The sequence below is a fragment of the Mesoplodon densirostris genome, chromosome 14 (assembly GCF_025265405.1).
Source record: "Mesoplodon densirostris isolate mMesDen1 chromosome 14, mMesDen1 primary haplotype, whole genome shotgun sequence".
NCBI classification, from domain to species: Eukaryota; Metazoa; Chordata; class Mammalia; order Artiodactyla; family Ziphiidae; genus Mesoplodon; species Mesoplodon densirostris.
The window spans coordinates 88,867,030-88,890,625 of record NC_082674.1 but is presented as its reverse complement, the minus strand read 5'-3'; the positions used below and the strand labels follow the sequence as shown (position 1 = coordinate 88,890,625).

General features: G+C 43.2%; 1 pseudogene; it reads right to left on the bottom strand.

Moving 5' to 3' along the window:
* Positions 1-8,985: 8,985 nt before the first annotated feature.
* Positions 8,986-10,903, bottom strand: LOC132501445 (formin-binding protein 1-like; annotated as a pseudogene).
* Positions 10,904-23,596: the final 12,693 nt, after the last annotated feature.

Below are 23,596 nucleotides of genomic sequence, written 5' to 3'. Positions count from 1 at the left end.
TCAGATTTGAAAAGACAGGATAAAACAACTCCTGGGGGCCCAGGGCACCTCCGAAAGACCTAGACACCCCACAGGACAGCTTTTAGGTGGTATAGTGAGGAAACACCTAAGTCCCAGAGGCAAGAAGAAGGCAGTGGTCAGCGAGAACAGAAAGACCACAGAATTAGATACATGTTGATTACTCGTGTGGAGCCTAACTGTCCTCCTCTTGAGGGTGGGCTGGACGTAGGGATCTGCTTCTAAAGAACAGATTAAAATGGAGGTGACAGTGTGCAGCTTCAGAGACTAGGTCATAAAGGGCACTGTGGCTTCCTCCTTGCTCTCTTGGATCGCCTGCTCTGGGGGAAGGTAGCTGCCATGTTGTGAGGACACTCAAGCAGCCTGTGGAGAGGTCCGTGTGGTGAGGGGCCAAGGTCTCTTAGCAACAGCCAATGAAGTAGGCCTGCCGGCAGCCCATAGAGAAGTGAGCCTTCTGCCGAGACAAGAGCCATTCGTCTTGGAAGTGGATCCTTCCAAGTCTGTCACAGCCAAGCCTTCAGAAAACTGTAGCCCCAGCTGACACCTTGACTGCAAACAGCTGGAACCACTCAGCTAGGCTACTTCTCGATTCCTGACCAATAGAAACTATTGAGATAATAAATGATGAGAGATAATAAGTGAGATAATAAATGTTTGTTGTCTCCAGCCATGGAATTCCGGGGTGAATGCTTATGAAGCAATCGATAACTGATACACTTGTGCGTTACTAGGAGGACGCTGGGGATTACACATATTGAAGGAAGGGTTGAAGAGCCAACCTGCAGAAAGGACAGCGTTACAGCTACACGTCAGGGACAGGAACCCCACCGCCACTGGGGCTCCCTGCCTCTGCTGTCTGCTGCTCTGCAGATCAGCTTTATCGTCTCCTACTGTAAATCAGCGTCCACCACATGCTGCCAGTACACAACCGACGATACTGCCAATGGCTCTTAATTTTTATATCTTAATGTGCAGATCATGAGAAAGACGGACTGTCCTCCCAACTTCCACTTCAAAGGATGCCAGGGAGGGCCTTTGATCGGCCTGTCCTGAATCAGGAGCCACCTGGAGTCCAGGAGCCACAGTACACTGCAGCCTCTCTCTGGACTCGGGTTTGGAGGGGAGGGAGGAACAACTGCCGAAAGAAGTAGGGGTTCTGTTCTCCAAAGCAGAGACTTGGGGCGAAACAACCGGAATTCTCAACTGGAGGAAAAGGTGGGTGGGAGAACAGGAAGAAAAGGCCTCAGGAGTGTGGGGACACCAGAGAAACTGGGACGCTTGCCCCTGCTTCACCACACCCCCACCGCAGAGGACGCTTCAGACCCAGTGAACTGTGTCCTACCGCTTCACATGTCTGCTCCCAAATATGGCAGGAAGAGCTTTTTAAGGTACCTCCCCCCGCCCCTCACCCCCCGCCCCCCGCCCCCCGTCACACACACACACACACACACACACACATACACACTGTTCTTACCCACAAATTAAAAGGCAAGTTGGGAGAGGAATAACAGGGTTTCTTTTTTAGTTGACTGAATAAGAAGGAATTGCTTGACGTTAGCAGCCACAGTATATACATTGCATCTGATACAGCCAACTCCTAGAGTTTAAGTGCTACTTATGGAAACTGCTGAATGAACCTGAGACGTTTTCTGAGTCAAGGGTCCTTTTGAAGACAATGTGCGGTTTTCCAGTGGAAAATCCAAAGCGTCCTGGGGTAGGTGATTGCTAACTAGGCAAGTCAACCTAAGTAAGAGACACTGCAGGGTCCCAGGCCTGTTTTGTTCCATGGGTTCCTGTGGTGCCCCTCTCACCCCTGATTAGAGCACCCAACTAGCAGTTGTGGGACAAGCTGGCCTGCAACCTGGGAGGGGATTGGGGCCACAAAGCCCCACCCAGACAATGGCAGTGGCAGGGGATCAATAGACTCAATTTCCTTTCATGGGAATCCAAACTGGAAAGGGTAAATGACCAAAGGACAGATAATGGTTGGTGGAAAGCTCTGGGAAAACAAATCTGGTTCAAATCGGGAAATACGGAGAGAATCAGTCAAGGAGAAGCGGAAGTTGAAAAAGAACGGCCTGGGAGCTGTCATGAGGGACGCTGGCAAGTCTCAGTTAAGAGAAAGTCACACTAGGAAATCAAGAGCGGTTCTCAGCCTACTGCAAGTGAGAGCTACCTCGGGTATCTTAAAAGTCCCCATACCTGGTCCCTCCCAGGTCTAAGAGACCAGCTAGTGAGGGGTGGGGAGAGTGGATTCCAGAGCCCAAGTTAAAGACAGACTCCCTTAGTGGCCCAGGAGTCGGGACCCACCCCCCCCAGACCCCTCCCCTCTGGCCCCAGACGGGTGAGGCCTGCCCTGCCCACCCCCTTTCCCTCTAGGGAGCTGCTGCACAGGGGGCAGTTGGCCAGCTCACCTCCGCCCCCACCGTCTAGGGGGACCCACCCCCTAATTGCGCAGAGTAAAGCGTGGCAGTGCGCGACGCCCCCCAGCCAGGTGCAGCCCCGACCTAACTTGGGCGGAGGGCACGCTGCCCTGGGCGGGATCCGCCCCGGGATCCGAGCCAAAGAGCAGGGCCTCCACCATCCCCGACGGTCTCCGGGGAGCAGGGCCGGCCGCCCTCCCGCCCTGCGCTTCCTCGCGACGACTCAGACCCGCCGGCCGGCGCGCGGCGGAGACTCGGGCTGGGGTCCGCGGCCACGGCTCCGCGCCGCCGAAGACCCAGCTCCCTCCACCCCAACCTCTGCGGGGCTCCCGGCGCCCCTCGCCCGGTCGGCGGGGTCTCTGCTGCTTGCCCGCCGAGCCACGCTTTGGACGCCTTTTAATTTGCATTTGTTGGGGCGGGGTGAAGTCTGCCGTTAGGCACCTCATTTCACGGAACTGAGCTCTTAGGCTCTGGTAAAATACCCTGACACTGTGAATTTATTTTTTTTTAATTAATTATTTATTTTCGGCTGCATTGGGTCTTCGTTGCTGCGCGCGGGCTTGGGCTTTCACTAGTTGCGGCAAGTCAGGGCTACTCTACATTGCGCTGCGCGGGCTCCTCATTGCGGTGGCTTCTCTTGTTGCGGAGCACGGACTCTAGGCGCGCGGGCTTCAGTAGTTGTGGCTCCCGGGCTCTAGGGCGCAGGCTCAGTAGCTGTGGCGCACGGGCTCAGTAGTTGTGGCTCCCGGGCTCTAGAGCGCAGGCTCAGTAGCTGTGGCGCACGGGCTTAGTTGCTCCGCGGCATGTGGGATCTTCCCGGTCCAGGGCTCGAACCCGCGTCCCCTGCATTGGCAGGCGGATTCTCAACCACTGCACACTGTGAATTTAAAAGAACATTTATGCACTTTACTTTTTTGAGGAAAATATAATATTTATTAGAGAGGCAGATAAGAGGGTACACGTAAAAGGTACCAGATGGTTTCATTTCTTTTAGAATAAGAATAAAAACAAACAATCATGTTGACCTTTATTCAAACACAGTTTATTCAGAACCCAAGTGTCTATAGTAGTCTCATCCAGCAGGCAGCCTCTCCAGCAGTTATGAAAATAAAAATGTCGTTAGGGAGCAGAATAATCAGCTAAACAAATGGATAAAAGAGTAGAAAGTTAAAACAACTGAAGTTCAGGTAATCACTTTAGGTTTTTGTTTTTTTATAATTTTTTAGAACAGTTTATATTGAATATGTGTTTTTAGAACAGCTTTAGATTTACAGAAAACATGAGGTAGTATGGAGAGTTCCTCTGTACCCCCGTTTCCCCTATTATTAACAGCTTACATTATTATAGCACATTTGTTAGTAAACCCCAATACTGATACAGTATTACAAATTAAAGCCCAAAGTTTAGTCAGATTTCCATCGTTTTCCATAATGTCTTACCCAGGTATCCCCTCCACAGCACCACATTACTTTTAGTACTCCCCTCTCCCTCAAGACAGTTTCTCATAATGTCCTTGTTTTTGGTGACTCTTTAAATAGCAGTATATTCTGTGCGGCGAATTATAGATGTGTTTGATTGAAAGCACTTTTAAAAACAAAAACAAAACCACAAAAGGAGTCATAATCCAGTTGGCCAATTGAAAGTTATTCTAAACATTTTGGCAAACATTAAATAATCACATGATAGACACCACACCGAAAAAGTGCCCTAGCATTATTAAAAAGAAAACAAGTGCCATGAGTTTTGGACCTCAGGAAGTAACAGCTTCACCCAAACAGGAGGAGTTTAAAGAAATGCATTGTCTGGGGTGAGGTTTGGTAGATTTATAAACAAGGTTAGGGAGGAAAGACTTCAACACACACATCATTAACCTGTAAGTGAAATTGCAGAACACGCTTCGGGGCTTAGTAGAGCATCGGTTCTTCTGTCTCCGCGCAGAAAGAATTCAGTGAGAGGCCGAATGACAGGTACGGAAAGAATTGATTAGACTAGGACCCGTGTGAGGGGTACAAGCAGGCACGCAAGGGAGTGCCGCGCCGAAAGCTAGGCGGGCTACATGTTTATAATCAAAGGAAAAGCGGGGAAAGAAGACCACCTTCTTCCTCATTCTTCAGTAGATGTCAAGCTTCCGTCATCAGTTCCTCCTCCATGTCAGGCGGGGGAGTTTTCTTGTCCCTACGTGGTCAAACTGGGACGGTCATGGCACGATAGAAATGGGCAAAAAGGCAGTAACATATACTAAAGTATGGTAAATCATCTCAGGTTTCAGTATAACGTCATCTTTTCCCTACATTTTTCTTCTTAATATGCTCAGAGGAGCGTGTCCTAGGAATCATTAACTTACTGACCTCACTGGGCAGGATGTGGGTCTCAGTTCACCATTGTTTTATTGTTTGGGGGGCATGTCTCATGCTTCTGTTGCATGGTTTTGTTGCTAAGCAAGCCTGCCTTCTTCAGTGATCATTAACTTACAGAGGTCTCCCTGTAAGTTTTTTCTTTCTGCTTACAACCCCCCAGTGGGATTAACTATTTAATCACCTACTTTGTCCCTTCACTCGGTCCCTATCAAAAGTGTGTTATTATTAACCTGTAAAATAAAGGAAGAAAACTTTATAATCAGGCTGAGATTTTTCTTCTTTTATTTAACAGAGAACTGTCGGAAGAAAAGAATACCTTGGGTAGAAAAGGAAATTTCTGATGCTTTGGAAATTGTTCAATACTTTTCTAATACTTCAGGCACTGACTAAAGGAACTGCAGCTACAAAATATCTTGAACTGTTTAGTCAATGTCTCCATCTGTTTTTGGTGTGGAGGCTATGGCTTAAAATAATGATCATAAGTTTATGCACACAACACTTGCTCTATACAAACAAATCGAGCTATTTTCTGAATCAAATCTGCACAATCCTAAAAAAAAAAAACTTCAAAAAACAGGATTTCGAGGCAGGCTTTTTAAAAGCTAATGTTGACTTGGCCTGTTCTAGGCTTTTTCTGGTAGTTAACAATTTGGAAGTGAGCTCATAATCTGACATAAGAAGGTCAGATTATAATACCTTTGGTCTCCCATTCATTTGGTTAAATGCCAGAAGCAGTTAGTCTACTAGTTTAATGAGCATTACGGCTCATTAAAACAAATCTCCATCATTTAAGGGTCAGCTGATTTTCTTGATGCAATACTTGAAAAGGAGAACTGAAGGAAACAATCCCCTGAAGAGGTCTGGATCAAGATAGGTGGCTTTATCAATATCATGTCAATAAAGGCATAATAATGCAAAGAAATTTTAATTATAAAATTAAAAAATTTTATATATGTAGCTGTAAGTTGGGCTGTCATTAAGTACAGTCCGCTATATCTCACTTTGGTAGCCAGTGTAAAATGTAAGCTGACTGCAGCTAACTTACCTTGAAACACAGGCCATCCAGAGCAACAAGTATGAGTCCCTCCTGCCATTTTCTGATCCTCTGATATGAGCTTATGAAATGAGCCCATGAAGTAGAGGCAAGAAGCTAATTTTCCTATCTAAAAGTAGGAAAGACATGAATAAATATTTTTCAAAGCCAAAAAAAAAAAGGGTATGTCTCAACCTGACACCTTCCTTCCGACCCATTTATAGCTGCGTCTTTATTGAGCATAATCAAACACTGGATTTGGTGGCTGACTATGCATGTGACCAGTTTCACTATCCATCCTCCTGCTTCAGTGCCAATTTAAGAATGTAAATCCTATGTGGCCAGATTTCTTTAAAGATGGTGAGAAATATTTATTTTATTCTGGCTAAAGTTAATCACATTTTCTGAAGTGGGCCCTTACATTTACTACTTTTTTAAAATTTCAGTAACTAGAAATTTAGATCTTAAAGATGGGAATGATTTAAAAATCTACCCTTTGGAAACAATATGCTGCACTCTTAGTCTGTGTATGACTGTAGTTATCACCACACTGCATTCAAATTATAGCCCAGCCTGGGGAAGTGTGAGCTGAACACAGCTTCTCCTGCCACCAAACCTCCAGCTGAAACAGAACCTAGGTGACTGAGAAGTGGACATGTGCTGTTTTCATGTAAGTGTGTCTGTACAGCACTAGAATATCTGATCTGCAATTGGTGGAGAGCTCAACTGGTGCCATATGTAAAAATCAACAGGTTAATTGACCAAACTTTTACAGATTTCAATTAGGTGTTTGGGATCAAATAGACAGGCTGGGATAATCATGATGAACTAGCCATGATCTTAACCACATTTAAGCATTTAGTACCAATATAAGTATTTTCTTATTTACTTCTTTACTCAAGTAGGGTGAGATTTTATTTTGTTCATGATTTCCTCTAAGTGAATAGTGGTAAAGTTTAACGAACTAGCATAGTTCAATTTATTAAGTTACAAAATGTAATATTAGAATATGCTTCAATTTGTGGCAGACACTGTATATAAAGAAGAGATCAGGGCTTCCCTGGTGGCACGGTGGTTGGGAGTCCGCCTGCCGATGCGGGGGATGCGGGCTCGTGTCCCGGTCCGGGGGGGATCCTGCGTGCTGCGGAGCGGCTGGGCCCGTGGGCCACTGAGCCTGCGAGTCCAGAGCCTGTGCTCCGCAACGGGAGAGGTCACAACAGTGAGAGGCCCGTGTACCGCAAAAAAAAAAAAAAAAAAAAAAAAAGTGCAAGGGGAAGCAGCAAGTTCTGATGTAGAAGCTACAGCAAGTTATCCAGATCTAGCTAAGATAATTCATGAAGGTGGCTACACCAAACAACAGTTTTTCAATGTAAATGAAACAGTCTTATATTGGAAGAAGATGCCATTTAGGACTTCCATAGCTAGAGAGGAGAAATCAATGCCTAGTTTCAGAGCTCTCTTGCTAGGGGCTAATGCATCTGGTGGCTTTATGGTGAAACCAATGCTCATTTACCATTCTGAAAATCCTAGTGTCCTTAAGAATTATGCTAGATCTACACTGCCTGTGCTCTGCAAATGGAACAATAAAGCCTGGATGACAGCACAGCTACTTACTACATGGTTTCCTGAATATTTTAGGCCCACTGTTGAAATCAACTGCTCTTAAAAATAAATATTCTTTTCAAAATATTATTATTCATTGACAGTTCACGTGGTCACCCAAGAACTCTGATGGAGATATACAATGAGATTAATGCTTTTTTCATGCCTGCTAACACAACATCCATTCTGCAGTCCCTGGATCAAGGGGTATTTTGACTCTCAAGTGTTAGTACTTAAGAAATACATTTTGGATTTTGTTAGGCATAGTTGATTTTAACTAAACAAGAGAAACTTGGCAATATCTATTAAAATTAAAACTCAGATAGAAAAAGAGGATTACATTTTGTAAGGCTATAGCTGCCATAGATAGTGATTCCTCTGATGGATCTGGGTGAAGTCAGTTGAAAACCCTCTGAATTGGAAAGGATTCACCATTCTAGAGGCCATTAAGAACATTCATGATTCATGGGAAGAGGTCAAAATATCAATATTAATGGGAGTTTGGAAGAAGTTGATTCCAACCCTCACAGGTGACTTTGAGGGGTTCAAGGCTTTCATGGAGGAAACAACAGCAGATGTGGTGGAAAGAGCAAGGGAACTAGAATTAGACGTGGAGCCTGACGATGGGACTGAATTGCTGTAATGTCGTGATAAAACTTTTCACAGATAAGGAAAGGAGTTGCTTCTTACTGATGAGCAAAGAAAGTGGTTTCTTGAGATGGAACCTACTCCTGGTGAAGATGCTGTAAAGATTCTTGAGATAACAGCAAAGAGTCTAGAATATTACACAGACAGTTGATTGATAAAGCAATAGCAGGTTTGAGCGAACTGACTCCAATTTTGAAAGAAGTTCTACTGTGGATAAAATGCTATCAAACAGCATGGGATGCTACAGAGAAATTGTCCACGAAATGAAGAGTCAATTGATGTGGCACGCTTCATTGTTGTCTTATTTTAAGAAATTTCCAGAGCCACCCCAACCTTCGGCAACCACCACGCTGATCAGTCAGTAGCCATCAACACATCTGGGCAAGACCCTCCACCAGCAAAAAGACTGACTTGCTGAAGGCTCAGACAATAGTTAGTATTTTTTAGCAGTGAAGTATTTTTAAAAATTAAGGTGTGGGGGCTTCCCTGGTGGCGCAGTGGTTGAGAGTCTGCCTGCCGATGCAGGGGACATGGGTTCGTACCCCGGTCTGGGAGGATCCCACATGCCGCGGAGCGGCTGGGCCCGTGAGCCGTGGCCGCTGAGCCTGTGAGTCTGGAGCCTGTGCTCCGCAACGGGAGAGGCCACAGCGGTGAGAGGCCCGCGTACCGCAGGAAAAAAAAAAAAGGTGTGGGACTTCCCTGGCTGTCCAGTGGTTAAGACTCTGCACTTCCAATGCAGGGGGCGAGGGTTCGATCCCTGGTTGGGGAACTAAGATCCCACATCCCGCGCAGTGCAGCCAAAAAAAAAAAAAAAATTAAGTAATGTATGTTGTTCTTTCAGATATAATGCTATTGCACACTTACTACAGTATAACGTAAACATAACTTTTATATGCACTGGGAAACCAAAGAAATTCGTGTGACTTTATTATCATATTCGCTTTATTGCAGTGGTCTGGATCCAAACTTGCAATGTCTCCAAGGTATGCCTGTATACATCTTAGCACCGTTGGCATTTTTGTCCAAATAGACTTTGACAAATAAAGTAGGAATGTAACCCTTTTCATCTTCATTTCTCCAAATGCAGAATCACCTTCATTTTCCTCTATAACATACAATGTTTCTGCTTCAACTGCTGAAAGAATTCCTTCATTCTGATCTTCAAATATGTAGAGAGTTTTACAAGTCCCTGTAGGGGGGGAAGATGTTCCTTTTCATCGAATTTATTACTAAAAGTCATGACCAGACCTGCACCTCACTCTTCTGACTTTGCTCCTCTGTGTAACCGGTGTCTGTATTCTTCCAGTCTTGTGCACAGTTATTTGGGACTGAGATTTTTGTGCATTACACTCTGTTGTCAGGCCTCTTCACTTGGTGCTGGGAGCCTGCCTTCAACCTCAGCTAGCCAGACTTCAAGGTTCTGGGCCTCTCGTCACAGTTTTCCTACGTATATGTATATATGTATATATGTATATGAAACTCTCTCTCTCTCTCTCTCTCTCTCTCTCTCTCTCTCTCTCTATATATATATATATATATATATATATATAGTTAATTTGTGACCCAAACTGGCTGGGTGTCCCATTTGAGGATTCATTAGACAGTCACTCTTCATTTTTGTTATACCATCTCTGATCCATCTCCATCTGGATTTCTTTATTTAATTCATTGACTTTCTTTATATAGCTTTTTCCTTCTTTGTTGAGATGAAAGATTGCTGAAACCCTCTGGTGTTGCCCTCCCACCCCCCCACCATGCTTTAGGTTTTTAAAGTGAATTTGGGGTTTGAAGATCATGAACTCATTGAAGCAATGAGTTCCCTTTACTGTGTGGGAGACATTTATTTTTATGAACAGCCATAACTTTCCTTTGGATTTGCTATCAGATTTGACCTCTGTTTTGTCTACTCTGGAATTTTAAACACTCTGATCAGACACAGTACACTTCATTGGCTGAGTGTCTTCCTCAGATGTCTCCAGGAGGCTCAAACTCTGACTTGAAAGTTTCTGTTACCAACTATGACATTTATCTGATCATTGGTTCAGCTGCCTTGACTATGGTATCCACGCATCTCCCACTGATTACTATTGCCTGTTGATCAACATCTGCATGTCTTCATTGATCCTCCAATTCTCACTGTCCTTCTTCCTTCCATCTCTTGTGTTTTCTGAAGGATGTTGGATATACGAGGACGGTAATATTCATGCAGGTCCTGGTCCAATTTCTTGAAGACTTGGTGAGTAATCTGCTTTGCTGTCCTCTGCTACTGGTGACACTTTTGAGTTTGTTGGTGTGCCTTTTCAACACCTACCTTTTAAACACTCATGTCAGCATGTTTTTTTTTTTTTCCAAAATACTGCTGTGTTCTGTCAGTGTTTTGGAATCTCACACATACCGTCGTTTACTTGATTTACGTTGCTTCCAGCAAGTGTCTATCGGTGGCTCTCTTTTGTGCATCACGAAAAGTGCGATTTCCACTCCTGCTCTGGTCTTGAACACAGCCCGCTAACTCCACGGTGACCTGTGACGTCAAGTTCTCCAAGGTAAATTCATGGTGCCCAGCGTGAGAGCTCACTTCGCTCACAGGGTGGGAAGGAACGCTTTACATGACGGATATACTTGTATTCTCCCTCCTTCCAGTTCTTTTTAGGTTGGTATCTCTTCAAAAGATTCCTGAGTTGCTTTGTAAAGCTGAGTTCAGTCTCTGTCGTTTCCCTGACAAATGTGATGTATTTCTCAAGAATACCAATTCCTCACTGCTTGTGTTTTCCTAAGTCGAACGGCTCCCCGAGCTCGGTGCCCCAGTCCGGGCGCAGGGGCGGTTAGAGGCTCCCCGCGGCGGGCGCGCCGCCCGCGTTCTGCTGGGTCTCTCCCATGGCCCCTCCCTCCGGGTAGATCCGCACCAAGATCGCTCCACCCACCGCCCGCCGTGGCCTCTTGCGTGCTTTAGTTTGTAAATGACCCGGATGTTCTCCCGAGTCCGGAAGCGCGCGCTCAAGCTTTGTCCGGGCGAGGGGTGCACAGGCCCGGAGGGGAAGACCGAAGGGTACGGCCGTCGCCTGTCAACGCTACCCGGGCCCTGGACCTAGCAGGATGGAGCGCTCCAGAGGGAGGTCCGACGGGTCTCTGGGATGCAGCATCCTGGGAGGAGCCCGGAGGTCCAAGAGGCCCTCTCATGTAAGAAAGGAGTTGGCCCATGGGTAGTCCCAGAGCGCTTCTGGTAACAGGGCCCCTGGAACACTATTGGGTCTTCCCGCTGGCACCTCAAGCCAGACTTAACGTCTGCCTCCTCATTCCATTCTCTCTCGGCCACCCATAAACCAGACTGTAACGCCCAACCTTCTCGCCCTCTTCTGGTAGAGGTGGACAAGACACATTCAATCCCTACGGGCAAAATAAATGTTAAGCCAAAGCCAGGCATAAAATGGAATGCCATCATCTGAGAATTGACTTCAGAGATAATTAACGTCAGTAATCTGATATTTTATGGTTAAAAATTCAACTAAAAAACTTAAAATTATATACTAGGTTGTACAGACAATATCTCAGATGTGTCAGGCTTAGATCATTCCTGTGGTCCTTATGTTACACATTTGTGGAATGAAAAAAATGTTTATGTTCACGTCATGCTATTGTATCATTGTAATTAACTTTAATTCACGAAGGAGATTTTTCAGTAAAATTTTCTAGAAGGAACTTTGTTCCTAGGATTCGTAGCTTGAGTAGACATTTAAAAAACCCTTTGTTTTTTGCTAAAAAATAGTTGGCAGACTATAAGCTATCTTTTGTTTGTTTAAAATTTTAGCTTCCTCAAAAAGCCGGAAAAAGAACTACAAAATTAACCAAATAAAGAACATGGAAGGAAATGATAACCATAAAAGCATAAATTAATGAGGTAGGAAACAAAAGATGGTGAAAATAATACACCAAAATGCTGGTTCTTTTGGAAAAAATTAACAAGATCAACAAACCAGTAGCTAAACTAATTGAGAAAAAAGGGAAGAAAGCACAAAAATACAAAATATAAAAGGGCATAGGGGAAATAACCATTGAAACAGAGGAAACTAAAAAAATATATGAGACTACTTTGTACAACTTTATGCAAATAAATTTCAAACTACAGATAAAATCAATAATTTCAGAGGAGAATACAGTTTCCCAAAATTGACCCTCATGGAGAGAGAAAACATTAACAGACCAATGTCCATAAAATAATAGAGAAATTTATCAAATAAATACACCATATATAGGGGAATTCTATCAAATCCTTAAACACCAGGTAAACCTAATACTACACAAATTATTCCAGGAACTAAAAGATGAAAGGAAATAGCAAAATCCTTTTGCAAAGCAAGTATATCAATTAATATAAATTAATTAATAAAATTAAACCTGTTTTAAAAATCCTAAGGGATCCACAAAGAACTATTAGAACTAGTAAATGAGTTCAGCAAGGTTGCAGGATACAGGATCACTATACAAAAGTCAATTGTACTTCTATACACTGACAGTGAATAATCTGAAAATACAATTGAACAATTCCACATACAATAGCATAAAAAGAATAAAATACTTAAGAATAAACCTCCCAAAATGAGTTTAGGATTTGTACACTGAAAACCACAAAACATTATTGAAAGAAATTGAAGAAGATCTAAACAAATGGAAAGACACCACCTGTTCATGGATTAGAATATTGTTAAGATGGCAATACTCTCCAAATTGATCTATAGATGCAACACAATCTCTTATCAGAATTCCAGCTGCCTTTTTTTCCAGAAATTGACAAGCTGATTCTAAAATTCATATGGAAATGTAAAGGGCCTAGATTAGCCAAAACAGTATTGAAAAATAAGAATGAAGTTGGAGAATTTGTACTTCCCAATTTCAAAACTTACTACAAGGCTACAGTAATCAAGACAATGAGGTACTGGTATAAGGATAGAAATAGTGATTAATGGAATAGAATTGAAAGTTCAGAAACAAACCTTTACATTTATGGTCATTTGATTTTCAACAAAGATGCCAAGACAATTCAAGGTGGAAAGAATAGTCTTTTCAACAAATATCACTGGGACAACTGGATATCCAGATGTACAATAATAAAGTTGGACCCCTTCCTCACCCTGTACAGAAAAATTAATTCAAAATCTATCATAGACCTAAGTGTAAGAGCTAAAATTATAAAAGTCTTAGAAGGAAACATGGAAGTAAATTTCTGTGACCTTAGGTTAGACAAAGCCTTCTGATATATGACACTAAAAGCAAGTGAGAAAAGAAAAATAAATTGGAATCCATCAAAATGAAAAACTTTTGTGCTTCAAAGACACCATCAAGAAAGTGAAAATACAATTCAAAAGTGGGAAAGTGGGAAAATAATTTGTAAATAAAGGACCTGGACCTATGTCTCACACCATACACAAGAAAAATATGCAAACGATCAGAGGTCTAAATATTAAAGATGTAATCACACAAGTAGTAGAAGAAAGCTTATATAAAGAATTCATACAACTCAGCAATAATACAGATAACCCAATTTAAAAATAGGCAAAAGATTTGAATATCTCCGAAGAAGATATACAAATTGCCAAAAGCACATGAAAATATTCTCAACAGGATCAGCCATTAAGAAAATGAATATCAAAACTACCATGAAATTGCACTTCACACCCACTAGCATTGCTAGAATAAAAAACATGAACAATAACAAGTTTGGAGAGAATGTGGAGACACTGGAACTCTTATACATGCTGGTGGAGCAGCTGCTTTGGAAAACTGTCTGACAGTTTCTCAAACAGTTAAACATAGAGTTACCATATGACCCAGCAGTTCCACTCCTAGGTATCTTACCCAAGAGAAGTAAAAACATATGCGGACACAAAATCTTGTACATGAATGTTCATAGCTTTGTTCATAATAGCCAAAAAGTAGAAATAATACAAATGTCCATCAACTGATGAATGGGTAAACAAAATGTGGTATATTTATACAATGGAATACTATTAAGCCATGAAAAGGAATGAAGTACTAATACATGCGACAATGGGAATGAACCTTGAAATCCTTATGTCAAGTGAAAGAAGCCAGACACACATATTATATGATTCCATTTACATGAAAATTCCTGAGTAGGCAAAGTCTTAGAAAAAGAGAGTAGATAGGGTTACGGATAAGATGTGACTGCTAGTGGGTATGGAGTTTCTTTTTGAGGTGATGAAAATATTCTGGAATTATATACTGTTGATCCACACACACTTTATTAATATACTAAAAAACACTGATTTGTACACTTTAAAAGGGTGAGCCTTACTCTTTGTGAATTATATCTCAATAAAGCTGTTAACTTTTACAACCCATATAAAAGTAGAGAGAGGTAAGGGAATAAGAAAGAAATCTATAAATTGATAAGGAATTATTTCCAGTTTATGTTGTTAAGATATAAAAGTGCAATCAACTGGAAGCAACCCAAATGTCCATGAACCAGTAGAGGGATAAACACATTTTTCTAGCCACACAACCAAATAGTACACAACAAGAATAAGGAAAAGAACAATTAGTACTTTTAACAACAATTAAGAGTCTCACTTTCATTATGCTAAGTGAAAGAGGCCAGATGATACAAAGGACTAAATACTGTCTGATTCCATTTCTATGATATTCTAGAAAAGGTAAAATAATAGAGAGAGGAATTAAATCTGTGTTTGCCAGAGGCTGGGAGTGGGAGAAGAAGATTGACTGCAAAGGGACAGGGAACTTACTGGGGTGCTGGACATGTTCTGTATCTTGGTTTTGGTGGTGGTTACCTAGTTTGATAGTCAGCATCAATCAAACTGTACACCTAAAAGGAGTGAATATATCATACTTCAATAGACCTTCCTTTTAAAAAAAAACCCAAAAGTTTGAAAGTATACTTCATACGCTGGCTTTTGTGTAAGTAAGGAAAATAAAAGTCTATATTGTGTCTGCTTATTTTTATAAAAGGAAAGATTGGAAAGATAAACCAGAAATTTAATGATATTGGCTTATCTAGAGGGGCTAGGTGGGAATGGAGAGAGAGGAAGAGAGAAAAGAATGAGACTTGTCTGAATACATCTTTTTCATATAGTGTTGACTTTTTAACTGTGTTAATATTTTACATATTCAAAAAATAAATCGATGAGGATGGGGAAAATACTTAACATTTAAAAATGAACCTAGTTGAAAGTCAAATTGATAACAAACTCATTTATACAGAAGAAAAAAATATGATTAGTTCAAGTAACTTTGAACACCGTCCTTTTAATTGGACATATTCTGAGAATTAAAAAAATCTACAAAGAAATCTCGACTTTTACTTGATATTTTTGTTGTTGGTAGTGGTATAAGTGTAACAACTCTGAAACTATTTTGTGCATATTGTAGGATTGAGCAAATGACTAAATACATCAATACTGTTGGGAGCGAATGTTTTCACTGTGGAAAAAGGGAGATATTGAGAGAGAGAATTAGCCCCTGACAGCTGGGAGCTGACGTGGCACTGGAGGTAGGCTGTGGTGTTTATTAAAAGTAAAAATTTCACAGAACACCAACATCAGGGAAGGCCCCTCTGTGATGGTGATGGATCCAAATAAAAAGAGGACCACCTCATAATCGTGTCCAAACACAGACAAAAACTTGAACATTGTTTAAACCACAAAAATGGCCTAACCCTGTGATTGGTAGCCTTGTTCCCATGCTTCTCTCTTTCTAGAAAAGAATTAAGATACCGGCCCATAGAGTTAGGCCTGCCTCCTTACAGCCATATCCAGAGCAATGCACACTCCCTCAAACCTTCCTCCATAATCACCCAACACAAGCCCAAATCCTGCCAAGTCCTTTCTGACACCCTCCCCCTGGGACGTCCCATGGCTCCTCAAGTTGAGCAGTTTCCCTTGTTGCAACAGGTCATAAATCTAACTTCATTTAACTGTCTGTAGGTGTGCTCCTGGTGGCCTTTGGCTGATGAAGGAAATTTACAATACAGATGTGGAACACAGAATGGAGAGGAAAAGCCCTGTGGTGTTAGAGGGGAATTAGGGTTATCTATTTGAACTCATGATTTTTTTTAAAGACTGTGTTCATGTATCTCCTAAATCTGTCAACTGAAAGGGCTGGGAAGCTATACTCCAAGTAGCACTGGACATGAATATCTCCCAGATTTTGATTTCTAAATATTTCCCATTTTAAAAGAACCAGGGCTTCTTGGAGAAATGGCTGATTCCAGGACTGGGGCAGGGAAAGTGTGAGATAAGCCTGGGATATATCGTGTGACAGAAAACAAGAAAACACTCTAATGGTGAGGACGTATCAAAGGGCACAGGCATGAGCTTGAGGGGCTGCCACGGGTTAAAGTAGAGACAACTTGTGTATCAAAAACGAATAGTTTAGGGGCTTCCCTGGTGGCGCAGTGGTTGAGAGTCCGCCTGCCGATTCAGGGGATGTGGGTTCGTGCCCCGGCCTGGGAGGATCCCACGTGCCGCGGAGCAGCTGGGCCCGTGAGCCGTGGCCGCTGAGCCTGCGCGTCCGGAGCCTGTGCTCCGCAACGGGAGAGGCCACAGCAGTGAGAGGCCCGCGTACCGCAAAAAAAAAAAGAGTAAAATTTTGACACATTCTATTCCATGGATGGATCTTGAAGACATTAATGCAAAGTGAATTAAGCCAGACGCAGAAGGACAACTATTGTATGATTCCACTTCTATGAGGTACCTAGGTAGTCAAATTCATAGAGAGAGAAAGTAAAAAGATGGTTGCCAGGGGCCGGGAGGGGAGGATGAGGAGTTATTGCTTAGTGGGCACAGAGTTTTTGTTTGGGAGGATGAAAAAGTTCTGGGGATGGATGGTGGAGACTGCACAGCAATGTGAATGTAATTAATGCCACTGAACTGTACAGGTGTAAATAGTTAAAATAGTAAACTTTATTTGATGTACATTTTACAATAAAAAATAAATTGGAAAAATTGCTAAGTAAACAGAAACCAAGGGGAAAACTCATTTTAACCCAAATAATAGTAATAATTTTTTTTAAAAAAAGCATGCTGCTGAGTCTGCATGTCAGGGGCTGACTTGGTACTAATTTGCCTGCAGAATGTAATGTTTATTAAAGCGTAATTTTTAAATGTGCTAATCTGCAGGGAGATCAGCTCCGTGCTGTGTGACCACCTAGAGGGGTGGGATAGGGAGGGTGGGAGGGAGACGCAAGAGGGAGGAGATATGGGGATATATGTATATGTATAGCTGATTCACTTTGTTATAAAGCAGAAACTGACACACCATTGTAAAGCAATTATACTCCAATAAAGATGTTAAAAAAAAAATGAAATGTTAACATCAAAAAAAATGTTTTTTAAGTGCTAATCTGAAGGTTCTTTATTGTTAAAACAGTAACCACAACAACTGTTAGACCCACAACGTGGGCTCCTTGGGGAGGCCATCTGCAAGCGCCCGCTGAAAGCAAAGACTCCGCCTGGGGACTCCAGGCCGCCTATGAAGTGAAGTTTCTCCGCCGCGCTTCTCAGCGCTCACCCAGCAGCCAGAGGGACGCCGTCAGCACACAGACCGGATCTGGTTCCCCCGACACCGCCTCTTCTCCAGGTGCTGCTTCCCGCTTGCACCGCCCCCGCCCTCGGCCCCAGGCTGGTCACCTGGGTGCCCGGAGCTTCCTCAGGCCTGGCGCTCTGTCTACACCAGACACTTCCCTCCACACCCGCAGAAACCCCTCTCTTCCCGCCCTTTAACAAAACACACGTTAATGCAATTAAAGTGTCAATTCCAGCAATAAAAGAAACGATCTATCAAGCCACGAAAGCACATGAGGAAACTCAAATGAACATTGTAAGTGAAAGAAGCCAATCTGAAAAGGCTGCACACTGTGGGATTCCAACTATATGACATTCTGGAAAAGGCAGAACTATGGAGACAGTGAAAAAAGCTCAGTGTTGGCAGGGGTTGGAGGGGAGGAAGGGATGAACAAGGTAGCACACAGAGGATTTTTAAGGCAGTGGAACTATTCTGTAGGATGCTGCAACGGTGGATGCATGTCATCACACATTTGTTAAAACCCGTAGAGCGTACAATACAAAGAGTGATCCCTGATGTAATCTATAGACTTTGGTTCATAATTTTGTATCAATACTGAGTCACCTATCATAACAAATGTACAACACTAATGCAAGATGTTAGTGATAGGGGAAATTGGGGAGGACGGGGTGGGTATATGGGAACTCTCTACTTACCAATAAATTTTTCTATAAACCTAAAACTGCTCTACAAATAAAGTTTATTAATTTAAAAACAAAGCATTAGTTCACTTTTCCTTTTTTGTACCATAATATTTACCTCATTTATTGCCTTAGCAATGACATTGTTTAGAATTGCCAGTGCATAGGGATAGTAAAAAACCAGCCGGACATTTTAGTCTCCAGTGAGGTCCTCTGTTCTGAACTGCTTGGATGTCTGGGCCTGGCGGTGTGTGGCCAGCACCCAGCACAGTAGCTGCTGAGAGCGAGGCGTTCGGTGCTGGCTATGGACTGAGTGGATCTGAGACTTGTGGGCTGCGGGCCTACAGCTTTTGCTTAGGGTTCCGAATGTAAACATGGCTGAAGAGTGGAAATGTGTTTGCGGAAATGATTCCTCAGCCAAAGAGGAGGAGGTCAATCTCCAGGACTTGGACTTCTTGATCAAATGAGCCACAGCCTGCAATGCCTTGGAGGTAACAATTCCACTTGACCTCATTCAGAACATTTTTCTTCCCACAGACCTTTGATTACTGATTCAGAACAATTTATTGTGTCCTTTATTGGGAACTCTATATTTTCAAGAGGCATTTCATTGCTCTATTCGCATAGTCTTTTATGGCCTTGTGCATCTCCCTATGTAATCTTTTGTGTTACATAGCTGTTTCCTGATCTAACTTAGTTATTCCGTTCTCAGCATATCAGTCGTGCTTTCAGCATCGATACTATTTAGTCTATTATCGAGGAATTTTGCTTTTGTTGAGTGGGTGACATACTCTGTTTATTTATTTATTCATTTATTTATTTATTATTGAAGTGTAGTTGATGTACAATATTATATAAGTTACAGGTTACAGTATAGTGATTCACAATTTTTAAAGGTTATACTGCATTTATAGTTATTATAAAATATTGGCTATATTCCCTGTGTTGTACAATATACACTTGTAGCTTTTTTTTTTTTTTTTTTGAGAATAGATTGCAATCACTGTCTAACCTTCTGTATTTCTTGCAAAGGATTCATTGCTAGTCTCTGAATTAGTGTTTGAGGTTCTTCGTGCAGTAAAAGTTTTTCTTTGGTTTCAGAAAACTCGACTTCCTGTTTATTCATACTTCCTTGAGTAAAATCTTGTTGATCTTTTTGTTCTTATTGATAATTTATTTGGAGTAGTTTTATAGTTTACGTAAATATTTTAACGAATTTTAAAAGGAGTGAGTTCTTGGGGGTATTATTTGCACTATCATTAGCCTGAGAGCACTTTCATATGTGAGAAGCCACCTGGCTGGGGTGGGGGAAGGCAGGAGATCATCGGACAAAGACACCGAGTGGGCTGTGAGCTGGGGCCATGTCCTGCAGGGCCCTTGGACGGAGTTAGGGTGTCGCACCTTACCCTGAGAGCTGTGCCATATGGAGAGCAGTGAGGAGTATTACAGGGAAATAGTATCATCCTCTTTGGTTTAAGGAAGATTATCTAGGTAAGGAGCTCGGCTTTGGTGAGGTGAGCAGGGAGATAAGATGGGGGCTAGAATGCAGACTTTCAAGTATTGATACTTTTGAAAAGCTCTAAAAAGCACAAGTCTTCCTGCAAAGCCACCTTGTCCTACGCCTCTTGTACTCATAGACCTGCAGGCTGTCAGCTTGCGGGTAGATTCCTGCCAGCGAGAACAATGTGTATCCCTTGGATACATGGCTCTTAAGGTGCAGAAGAAGCAGGGGTATATTTGGACGGGGCTCAGGCTTTGGTGTCAGACACACCTGGTTTGAGTCTGGATTCTGCCACTTCCTAGATGATGGTCTTGGGCAAGTCACTTAATCTTTCAGAAAGTTCTCCTTTTTAGACCAAAGTATGAGAGGCCTCTTCCCTGGGCCCCTGGCTTTAGAAGACCCTGCTGTGGTCCTCTCCTGCCCACAGGGAATCTATGCCAATGATCAAGGCCCACATGTTAGTCTATGTGAATGGTGCCCCCCCAGACTTGTGCAGTGCACATCCTGTGCAACTGCACAGTGTGGACTGCTAATAATAGTGAAAAGAGGAGGCAGGATTGAGGACACTAAGGGGGTAAAATCCAGCCTTGGCAGGTGTCAGGATGTGACCAGAAGAATGATGGGGCCATCAACAGCCAGAGGAAAATATGGCAGAGACTTGAGAGGTCAATTTTAGGTGTGTTAAGACTTTGGTCCTGCCAAACAGCCATCCAGAGCTATCCAGCAGCCCAAACTCATGAGGGTCTCGGGGCTCGACACAGCTTTGGAAATCACTGGCATTAGGGTCATGGTTGAGGCCTGGTGGCTGAGCAAGCCCTCTGAGGGAAAGCTTATAGGTCATAGTGAGGATTGAGCCTTTTCTCCTGGGGGGCATATGTGTTTAATGGACATGAGGGCACAAAGGGGCCACGAGAAGAGCGGAGGGCTTTAGGGTTCTGGGATAATGGGATGTCACTGGCGGTACATCCCAGAAGCAGAGGGTTTTGAGAGATCAGTGAAGACAGAATCATTGGCCTAGAAGACAGCTCTTTCTGGAGGAACAAAGACACGGTGAGTGAGTAGTGTGGATGTTGAAGCCAGGAGATTGTCTACACCTGCAGAAACGTGGTGGCGATAGGAAGCAGGGAGAAAGGTGGTGAGCTTGAGGGCAGAGCAGGATCAGGCCGACAGTCCTGAGAGCACGGTGAGGGGAGGAGCTGCAGAAAGAGGATAGTCGATGAGGCATGTCAGAGGGGAAGCAAAGGGTGCAAATCAAGAGAAAATGTCCGCGGGGAGGGGCGTAGTCCCAAGGAGTAGGAGTCAATGTGTGAGAAGAAAAAAGACAAAATAGGAAAGATGTTTGAAGGGTAGGGAAGGGGTATTGGGCCTGGGTTTGGGTTTGCTGGCAGAGGAAGAGAGCAGGTATCTGCCAAGGCTTCTGCAGGTGGGAGTCAGGGTAGCATTGGAAGGATCTAGATTTTTTTTTTTTTAAGAAGATGTTGGGGGTAGGAGTTTATTAATTGACTAATTTTTGGCTGTGTTGGGTCTTCGTTTCTGTGCGAGGGCTTCCTCTAGTTGCGGCGAGTGGGGGCCACTCTTCATTGTGGTGCGCGGGCCTCTCACTGTCGCGGCCTCTCTTGTTGCCCAGCACAGGATCCAGACGCGCAGGCTCAGTAGTTGTGGCTCACGGGCCCAGTTACTCCGCGGCATGTGTGATCTTCCCAGACCCGGGGTCGAACCCGTGTCTCCTGCATTAGCAGGCAGATTCTCAACCACTGCGCCACCTGGGAAGCCCTGGATCTGGATTTTGATGAAGCTTTGATTATGACTTCTATGGCGTCTTCTATGTGTGGTCCTCTTGTGTCTTCTGTGGTGTGCTTGTGTCTCTGACGGGGACGTGCACTGTTACATGTGTTGAATGTATTTCAGCTGATCCCCCGCTCCCTAAGGGTATCAATTCATTTCTTCTTACAGGACAAGGAGTGCCTATTATTTTCAGAATACAATGGGAGACATAAAATGACTAACAGCTCTCCTAGGTTAAGCAGCCTACAAGAGCATCAGCAGAACTTGTGATAAGGTTGTCGAACAAGTTTGCATAGCTATGTAGGGTTAAACAATATCGACAAAATTAAGATTCAACACTGGCAGGGAGGATGGGTTAAACAGCCCATTCAGGATGGTTAAGGTTCAAGTGCCGTGTGTAGAAGTAAAAACACAAGATGAAGTGCATAAAGGCTGGAGCTCGGGAGCCTGACTTGGCAGTAGTTCACATAAGAGGTCACTCTGTGGTCCACAACTGAGTCCTGGACTCTTTAGTGACTTAAAGCTTCTTATGTGCCCAGAGTGATAACGATAGCTTCGATACCTGCCACATCTCAAATGCCTGGTACTCTGACTTCTCTAGTATTTCTTTTTGATCCTCATATCCATCTTACGTGGTGTCATTAGCCTGCTTTACAGACAAAGAAAAGGACACAGGGAGATGAAACAGCTCATCTCACGTCACACAACTGGGAATCGAGGGAGCCATGTTCCTACCACTGAGCCACACAGCCCTCCGCCTGACTCAGCTGATTAAAAAGCTAATAAACTTTGGTGTGTGTTAATAAAAATGGCGTGTCCTGATTGTGGGACTCCGTGGTGTCTGTGTGCTTGCTTTAGGCCAGCCATACCCCATCTGGGACAGTGGTCATTTCTAGAGATCCCACTATAACGAAGGATGCTCTAGGTGTGAACAGGGATATGGGGGCGGGGGGTAGTATAGGGTCACAAGAAGGTTCAGGGAATTAAGGATGCAGTCATGTGGCTCAGAGGGATTAATTTAGATGCTTCTTGGAATACAAAGAAGTTTAGTGGAAAGACGATGGAGGCAGATTTAGATTAGTTCAGTTTATAACTGCAACAAGTTGGAATCTTAGAGGAGTTCCATAGTAATGTGTGGATGAGTAAATCCACACAATGAAATACTAGGCAACTCTTTAAAAAGATATACAGTTGACCCTTGAACAACATGGGTTTGAATTGCACAGGTTCACTTTTTAATTTTTAAAAATTTATTTTTGGCTGCACTGGGTCTTCATTGCTGCACGCGGGCTTTCTCTAGTTGGGGTGAGTGGGGGCTACTCTTCATTGCAGTGCTCCGGCTTCTCATTTCGGTGGCTTCTCTTGTTGCAGAGCACGGGCTCTCGGCACATGGGCTTCAGTAGTTGTGGCACGTGGCCTCAGTAGTTGTGGCACCCAGGCTTAGTTGCTCTGTGGTATGCGGGATCCTCCCGGACCAGGCATCGAACGCATGTCCCCTGCACTGGCAGGTGGATTCGTAATCACTGCACCACCAGGGAAGTCCCAACACAGATTTTTTTCAATAGTAGATACTACAGTCCTACGGGATCCAAGTTGGTTGAGTGGGTAGACGTGGAACCTCAGATACCAAGGAACTGCTGATACAGAGGGTGGACAGGTAAATAATCTGAGGCTTTTTGTGCAGAGGGTTGGTGCGCCTAACCACCATGTTGTTCAAGGGTCAACTATAGTTCTGTATTACTGATACTTGAAGATATGTTAAGTGAAAAAAGATCACAACATGGTATTATTGTTTTATTTCATTAAAAAAATATATATACACACATATGGTTATATTTAAATACTCAGAAAATGTTTGTGACCCATAATATGTGGTTCTCTTGTAGTGGGATTTCAAATAATTTTTTAAAACTCCTGTCTTCTAATTTTTCTATATCTAACACGGAATTTGTATAAGGAGAGATGAAAGCATATTTATATTACCCAGGAGGGAG